Source organism: Osmerus eperlanus, chromosome 16, assembly GCF_963692335.1.
Source record: "Osmerus eperlanus chromosome 16, fOsmEpe2.1, whole genome shotgun sequence".
Classification (NCBI taxonomy): Eukaryota; Metazoa; Chordata; class Actinopteri; order Osmeriformes; family Osmeridae; genus Osmerus; species Osmerus eperlanus.
In genome coordinates, this window is record NC_085033.1 from 13,870,917 (window position 1) to 13,879,492 (window position 8,576).

Genomic DNA, 8,576 nt, shown 5'->3' on the forward strand with positions numbered 1-8,576 from the left:
ATAATAGCGCATTAGCATCTCCCGCTAACCTGATAGAAAGGCCAAGCTGACCTGGCATGTGCTGGTCTACTGCTCATGGCTGAACCCTCTAAGCCAGAACACCAGGCTGGCCCTGCTCTCCCTCCAGGGCCCTGTGGACAGAGCCTGGCTCTTTGGTGTGATCATGTCTGACTGTCCACTTGATCTCCAGGGGAGGGGGTAAGAAAGGAGGAAAGGGGGAGGAGATAAAGAAGGAGGTGAGACAGAGAGGATGAAAGGGGAAAGGGAGAGAGAGCAAGAAAGAGTGGAGAGAGAAAGGGATAGAGAGAGAAAGGGATAGAGAAAGGGATAGAGAGAAAGGGAGAGGAGAGCAGAACCAGACACTGGGTCATTAAAATTTAATTCTGCCACCTGAGGAGGGTTTTGCAACCCCGCCACTGCAACCGGGCTGCCTCATCAGTATGAAAATGAGAGCGCCGCTGTTGCCTCTGGTTGCCATGGCAACGTGGCATTTGGTTTCGAGGGGGCTCCACTGGGGAAGGGAACGGGGTGGCAAGCCTGTCAATCACAGTGTTGAGGTGGGAGGTTGGACGAGGCCCAGGCTAGTTAGCTACCCTAGACCCAGCTGCCTGGCCATATATACTAACTAGCATGTAGCATTCCAGGCTAGCTACACAGAAACCAGGCGCCTGGAATCCTTTTTGACACCGACACAAAAGTTTTTAGGAAACTTTTTTTTTTAAATATTTTTTTCAACCTTTCAAAACTTTTTTTTTTCACACACACACCACACTTAGTTTTTATAGAAACCCCCAAAAATTGACAGAAAAATAAATAGTTAAGTAAACTAATGATACCAGAAAATATCTACTTAAGTAGGCTACTTCGTTACTTCACATGTCACGGTGCTACCGTTTGAACTGTGTGCTACTGTACAGGGATGGTGGGAATGTCGAGCTCCCCAGTTCACAGAAACCGTCAGACAGACAATAACAGACTCAAACCCTAGCGAGGGACTCAAACCCTAGCGAGGGATGACAGGACCGCCCAGACCAAATTAAACATTCACACCAAATTCCCCTAGACGACACTGTCTGCAACGAGAACATAGCCAGCTCACATTCATCGTCGCATACACTATCGCTACCGTCAGTCCCGTAGCGCCGATGCTATAACGGCTCTCTCTCGGAGGACAGGGTGCATTCACAGTGACAGTGAGCGACGACAGGAGACAGAGAGGGTGCGAGACAAGAGACTTTGGTTCAGTGACACCACTGTCCTTATCACCCAGGACACGATGCTAGCACAACCAGTAATTAACCGTTAACGATAATGTTTACCGGTTAAACAGTGCTGCCAATGTAGCGACAATGTCGATTTTTATGTTCTTCAAAATGGGCATTTCCTATAGGCATCGTAATGACCAAACAACAACAGCTCTTCATTAGTTCGATCTACGTCTCAACATGGCGAGTGGTTAATGAGAATGGTACAAATGAATATCGTTTGTGTGTTAGCAACATTGGCTGACATCATGGCTGTTCTCCCAACTTCACATTTGTTTACCACACCGTCTCCACTTCACGGTTCAAAAGTCACCGTGAGGAAAACCGCTTGCTTCCCTTCCCGTCTTATGGTCCACCCAGACCTTCCATTTCCTGAGGTTTCAGACAGAGTGGTGGACCACGGTCTAAATAATATATGCATGGGCTGGAGGTTAATGGTTAATGGTTGCTGGGAGATAGACTGGTGGGTGTGGAGGGGGGTAGATGGGTTTTTTCAGCCGAGTCATTGTGTGTTTCTTGGTCCTGAAACAGCGGCAGCCAGCTCTGCAGTACTAGGTGGATCGTCTCATTAAAGTTTAATAGGGGAGTCCATTGACTCCCTCCCCCCCCCCCCCTCTTCTGTTAGTAAATGAAGTGGTCCGTGTTGCGAGCACTGGAGAGTGCTGCACTTAATGAAGTGAGGTCTCAACGCCCCCCACACCCCGTCATACTCTAGACACATTTAGTATGAAGGAACACACGTTTATAGGCAGACACACACGCACCATTTTAACCTTAAACATAGCAATGCACTTGCATCCAGAGATGTTCTGCCTTGCACACACCCAGAGGCACACTAACAGACATACTCTCTTTAACACACACACACACACACACACACACACATAAGCCTGTCTGTCTGAGCCGTTCCACATGTCTATCCGGTCCCTCCTGGTGTTTTGAAAACAAGAGGAAGACCTGACCTCTCTCATAACTGGCTACCTAACCTATCCCCTCGCTTCCACACACCATATGTGTCTTCGGAGAGGGAGAGGGAGAGCAGAGAGAGAGAGGGAGGGAGGGAGAGCAGAGAGAGAGGGGGAGAGAGGGAGGGAGGAGAGAGAGAGCAGAGAGAGGAAGGGGGATGGAGAGAGCAGAGAGGGGAGGTGGAGGGAGAGAGCAGAGAGAGGGAGGGGGATGGAGAGAGCAGAGAGGGGGAGGTGGAGGGAGGGAGGGAGAGAGAGAGAGAGCAGAGAGAGGGAGGTGGGATGGAGAGAGCAGAGAGAGGGAGGGGGAGGGAGAGGGAGGTGGAGGGAGAGAGAGAGCAGAGAGAGGGAGGAAGGAAGCAGAGAGACAGAAGGAGAGCTCCTGGGTCATTGGGTGTGTGACCCCCCTCAGAAGGCCAGACTCAGTTCCATTTGTTGATGATGTGAGACGGGGCATCCACACAGGCCCCCAGGTGTTCCATGCATGCGTGGGGAACACCACACATCACTCAAGGTGGGCTTTCATTACCCGGCTCATTCAATTAGTCATCATCCAATCCGTCAGCCACGCAGACGGACTAGAGAGAGAGATATAGAGAGAGACAGAGAGAGAGAGACAGAGACACAGAGAGAGAGATGAGAGAGAGAGAGAGAGAGAGAGAGAGAGAGAGAGAGAGAGAGAGAGAGAGAGAGAGAGAGAGAGAGAGAGAGAGAGAGAGAGAGAAGAGAGTGTGGCTGAGGGCCACGTTTCCAGGATACAGAGGAGCTCTGGACGGTAAACGCAAACAATACGGAGCATCCATGTTGTTTTCAAAAACACGGGATCCTCATTGTGCAAGGTCCCCTTCTGGTGTTGCTGTTGTGTGTGTGTGTGTGTGTATGTGTGCACTGTATGTGTGTGTGAGTGTGGATGCGGTGTGTGTGTGTGGATGCGGTATGTGTGCGTGTGTACTGTATGTGTGTGTGTGTACTGTATGTGTGTGTGTGTGGATGCGATGTGTGTGTGTCTGATAGCGTCTCTTCCTTGCCAGGGCCAGGCAGAGAGAGCTCTGTAAACAAGCCCAAAGACACTGTGAGAATGTGTGTGTGTAACACGCGTGTGTGCGTGTAACACGTGTGTGTGTGTGTGTGTGTAACACGTGTGTCTGTGTGTAACATGTGTGTGTGTGTGTAACACGTGTGTGTGTGTGTAACATGTGTGCGTCCGAGAGAGAGAGATAGGGGAAAGTGTGTGTCTGTGATGGAGATAGTGGGTTTATGTGTGTGTGTATTTGTGTTGGGAGAGTGTCAGGGAAAGTGTGTGTGTGTGTGTTGACATGTGAGTCCGCCTCTCTGTCCATCTCTGTCCTACCAGAAGAGGAAATGCAATAACAGTATCAGCGAAATGAGATTTCCAGCCTCTCAAAATGACAATGAGCTGAAATCCACTTAATTCACCAGCAATTTCTGCTTTCATACAGTCTTACAGCACCAGCATCAACACCGCCGCCCAAATAGCAATCTACATACTAATGTGCTGGGGGGTAAACACACAGTCTAATCAAGAAGAAGAGCCCATCAGGGCAACTTTCCGGAGATTATGTCCTACACAAACTCACTATCAATGTCAGCTCAGAGTTCTGCTTTGAAGAAAACCTCCAAATCCATTCAACACCATCAGGCTGAATGAAGGTAATTTCACGAAGACAAAAACACACAAAGCGAATTCGACGTGTCGTTTCTTTCCCGCCGTGGCACGGACGGAGTTGCCCCTATTTTTATAAATCAAGTGCTCCTCAAGTAGCAGAACGCATTAAGAATCTTGGTACACAGTGGATTCACAGCTAGCTACCATGATACGGTAAACTGTGGATTCACAGCTAGCTACCATGCTACGGTAAACTGTGGATTCACACGCCTCAGCACAACCCTTGCTCTCTAGATCAACGAAGAGAGGCTTCCTTCCTGCACAGGGTCAAGAAACAGTATACTTTCATATAGAATGACCTTGAGTAAACAGCTCAGCTCTTAGCCATCACTGACTGACACAGGACTCTGCAGGAGCCAAAGAACTGACACACACACACACACTCTCCTGGAGAGTTGATTTGCTTGTTTTGAAAGCAATCAGCCAGGGAGGGAGGTCTGAGTTGAGCTAGGCGGCGGTCCAACACATTCGAGCGGTTTCAGGTTGTGTTTGGTGTCTAAACACCGTCAACATGAGCGCTGGACAGGTGAGGGGGGAGGACTGGGGGGAGAAGGGGGAGAGGGGGGGGCTGTGTGTGTACTGGGAGAAGGGGGAGAGGGGGGGGGGCTGTGTGTTGTGTGCGGGGAGAAGGGGGAGAGGGGGGGGGGCTGTGTGTGTGCGGGGAGAAGGTAATGGAGAACATGTGTGTTGAGGCTCCAGTTTGAACTGAAGGGACGGGTGTCAGACACACACACACAAGCTGCACACACCCAAACACACTCACTGGTTGCCGCACACACCACACATAACGCAGGTACACACATGGTCAAAAACGTACACAAACACACACCTTGAGAACACAAACGTGGGCCTTTTCCCTGGAGGACCCAGAGAACCCAGACCCAGAGAACCCAGACCCAGAGAACCCAGACCCAGAGAACCCAGACCCAAGAACCCAGACCCAGAGAACCCAGACCCAGAGAACCCAGACCCAGAGAACCCAGACCCAGAGAACCCAGACCCAGAGAACCCAGATCCAGTCTGCTGTGCAATCCCCCTGTTTCAGCAGCACTGCCCGCTGTTTCCACCGAGTCATTATCCACTCCACCTACAGCTGATGTGGCTCCCTGCGACTCACGGTAATGGTGCTAGGGTGTGTTTGTGAGGGCTCGCATGTGTGTGTGTGTGTATTGAGGGGAGTGATTTCTCACTCCGCTGAGCACATCAAACACACTCTAACGGCGAACAGGAATTAACATGCTGCCGTTTGCCGAGGGTGACGGTCGTTTGGAGAACAATGCACACGACAACAGAGAGAGAGAGAGAGAGAGAGAGAGAGAGAGAGAGAGAGGGAGAGAGAGAGAGAGAGAGATGAGAGAGAGAGAGAGAGAGAGAGAGAGGAGAGAGAGAGAGAGAGAGAGAGAGAGAGAGAGAGAGGAAAACAGAGAGAGACAGAGAGAGAGGGACAGAGAGTGGGATAGAGAGACAGAGAGAGAGGGACAGAGAGTGGGATAGAGAGACAGAGAGAGAGGGACAGAGAGTGGGATAGAGAGACAGAGAGAGAGGGACAGAGAGTGGGATAGAGAGACAGAGAGAGAGGCTTTGCAGCCCACACACACAATAGAGACCTGGCACACAATGGGAACCTGCCTTTATTCCAAGCAGCACTTTATAGATTTTCCTTTAGTTGAAGCCAAGGTTTAGCCAAACACGATGGTTCTGTGGACCGAGCTTCGTGAAGACCTGCTGTCTGACAGCTGACATCTCCAGGACACACGCAACACACACCTGAGAACTTTCTTTCGGCAGAGGAAGAAATGTAACAGAATAGCTTTTGCGCTAAGATATCCAGTATGCTAGGAGTGACCTTCGATCCGGAGATCTGCGGTCTGAGTCTCACCCCTGGCTCTCAGCCTCACTCTCACCCCCCGCCCTCACCCCCGCCCAGCGAGGCTGTGTCCCCAGGCAGGACATCATCCGGTGGCCAGCCAGACTAGAGACTTTACTACACTTGACTCATGTTGTGTTGACTGAGAGAAAGTGAGAGTCCAGGCGTGAGACCGACTCCAGTGTCCAGTGGGCCTGAGAATGCGGGCCAGGGCAGCTGTACGGCCCCCCTCTGTGGAATGCAGGCCTGGATAATGGTGACACGCGCTTTCACACTCCAAGGGAGACTTGTCAGGGAGAAGACCATTATCCTCAACAACTAGTCAGGTGGCTAGGAAGAAGAATATTCAAGCCGTGAAGCTGCCGTCTTAAGGGTGCATTTCTCCTTGTTTTATCTCTTTTCTTCTCCCTGTGTGGTTGTTCATATCTCTCTCTCTCTTCTCTCTTTTTTCCCTCCGCCTCTCTCTCTCTCTCTTTTTTCCTCCGCCTCTCTCCCCCTTTTTCACTCCCTCCCTCTCCTCCCCTCTCCCTTTCTCTGTTTCTCTCTCTCTCCCCTTCTCCCTCCCTCCCTCTGTCCCCCTCTCCCTTTCTCTGTTTCTCTCTCTCTCCCCTTCTCCTCCCTCCCTCTGTCCCCCTCTCCCTTGCTCTGTTTCTCTTTCTCTCCCCTTCTCCTCCTTCCCTCCCCCTCCCTCTCCCTCCCTCCATCTCCAGGTCCTCATTAGGGTGGAGGTATCGTCTCCAGGGTATTCCACCGTACTGATCTGTAGGTGCAAAAGGTTTGAACTCCCTCACGTTTTCCCCAGCTACAACTACAGCTTCAACATTTCAGATAGATTGCATCAAGTTGAGAATCAAAGGCTGCCACTGTTCGTTTTTTTTGTCTCGTGAGTATTTTTAGAATCTTACGTCCAACTGAATTTGACTTCACTCTGCAACGCAAGACTTGAGATGGGGATTTATTGAGTCACTCCGAGGCCCTGACAGCAGAAATGTCAGAACGAGCCAGCACAAACACACAGAGCTGGAGCAAAATATCTTCAGCCAAGACCCCTGAACTGCACTGTCAGACCCTCACACACACACACACACACAACACACACACACACACACAGAGCCCCTTAGATAAAGTGACACACACAGAGCTGTTAACATGGGCCAGGGGAGTTCAACTGACAGTCTTGGGTCCAGTAAGGGACTGCTCCAGGGTTAAAGGTGAGCACTAGCTTAGAGGTACCCTGATCCTGTGTTACTGATCAACCAAATCAGTTAGAGCTCCGTTTGAGGTGGATAACACACTTCAACCCCCCCGTACCTTTGATCTGGTTTGTCTGCAGGTCTCCTCGTTGGTGGCTGTTTGTCGTCGTCTCGTCGTCGTCGACGACGACGACAGCGACGACAAACCAGCCACCAGCCCCTGTAAAAGATGAGAGTGCGTTCCCTTTCTCTGCTCCTTCATCTGGGTTCCCCCTCTCGTTTGTTCGCAGCTAACGAGGAGACCAGTAGACAAGTAACCACGGCAGCTAACGAGGAGACCTGTAGACACGTAACCACGGCAGCTAACGAGGAGACCTGTAGACACGTAACCACGGCAGCTGACAGGAGAGATGGGATCTAACCAAGCCTTTCCAGAGCGCACGGTTCGACTGCGAGCATCTCTCATGTGCAATATTGATGTCGGGGAGAGGGGGTGGGGGAGAGCGGGGTGGGGGAGAGGGGGTGGGGGAGAGGGGGGTGGGGGTCAGTTTGGGGCTTTAATTAGCACACGCCGTAGGTTGAATGCTACGACAACACGGCGTGTTCAAAGCCTGTGTGAGAGAGACTCTCTGCCCCAGGTGTGTCCCTCAGGGGGTTATAGACAGGCCTTTCTTCTCTCTCTCTCTCTCTCTCTCTCTCTCCTCGCTCTCTCGCTCTCTCGCTCTCTCGCTCTCTCTCTCTCTCTCTCTCTCTCTCTCTCTCTCTCTCTCTCTCTCTCTCTCTCGCTCTCTCTCGCTCTCTCGCCGCTCTCTCGCTCTCTCGCTCTCGCTCTCGCCTCTCTCTCTCTCTCTCATCGCTCATCTCGCCTCTCGTCTCAGCTCTCTCTCGCTCTCTCGCTCTCTCTCGCTCTCTCGCTCTCTCGCTCTCTCTCAAGCTAGCAACCATCGCCCACCGGCTTGTCTGTCACATTAAACAGACGAGAACAAAGATCAGAGAGAGAGGAGAGGATAGGAGGATAGAGAAATTGATACGGAGATAGAGAAAGGGCGGGGGGGGCAGGAGGAGGAGGGGAGAAGAGAGGGAGAGGGGGGTAGAGGGGGAAATAGAGGATGTGTGAGAGAGAGAGAGAAGAGGAGGACAGAGAAGAGAAGAGAGAGAGAGAGATCGAGAGAGAGAGAGAGAGAGAGAGAGAGAGAGAGAGAGAGAGAGAGAAGAGAGAGAGGAGAGATGGAAGAGAGAGAGAGAGAGAGAGAGAGAGAGAGGAGAAAGGCTACAGAACAAGAAAGAAAGGTGGGAGATAAAGGCTAGACCAATAACAAGGAGTTGAGAATTAGAGCAGAGGCAGGACAAAGGGGCGAGAGAGAGAGAAAGGTGATATACTGTTTATATAATATAGAAGAGAGAGAGAGTGTGTGAGTGAGTGATGTGAGTGTGAGTGAGAGAGAGGGTGAAATACTGTTTACATAAAGAGAGAGAGAGCGGAGAGAGAGAGAGTGTGGATGAGTGAGAGAGAGAGTGAGAGAGAGAGGTGATATACTGTTTACATAAATAGAGAGTGAGAGAGAAAAGAAAAGTGAGGTACAGAGAGGAGGGGAAATG

General features: G+C 51.1%; 1 protein-coding gene across 1 annotated transcript in view; it reads right to left on the reverse strand.

Annotated features, from left to right (window-relative positions):
* pard3ab (par-3 family cell polarity regulator alpha, b) overlaps positions 1–8,576 on the reverse strand; it is a 140,522-nt gene that overhangs the window by 76,678 nt on the left and 55,268 nt on the right.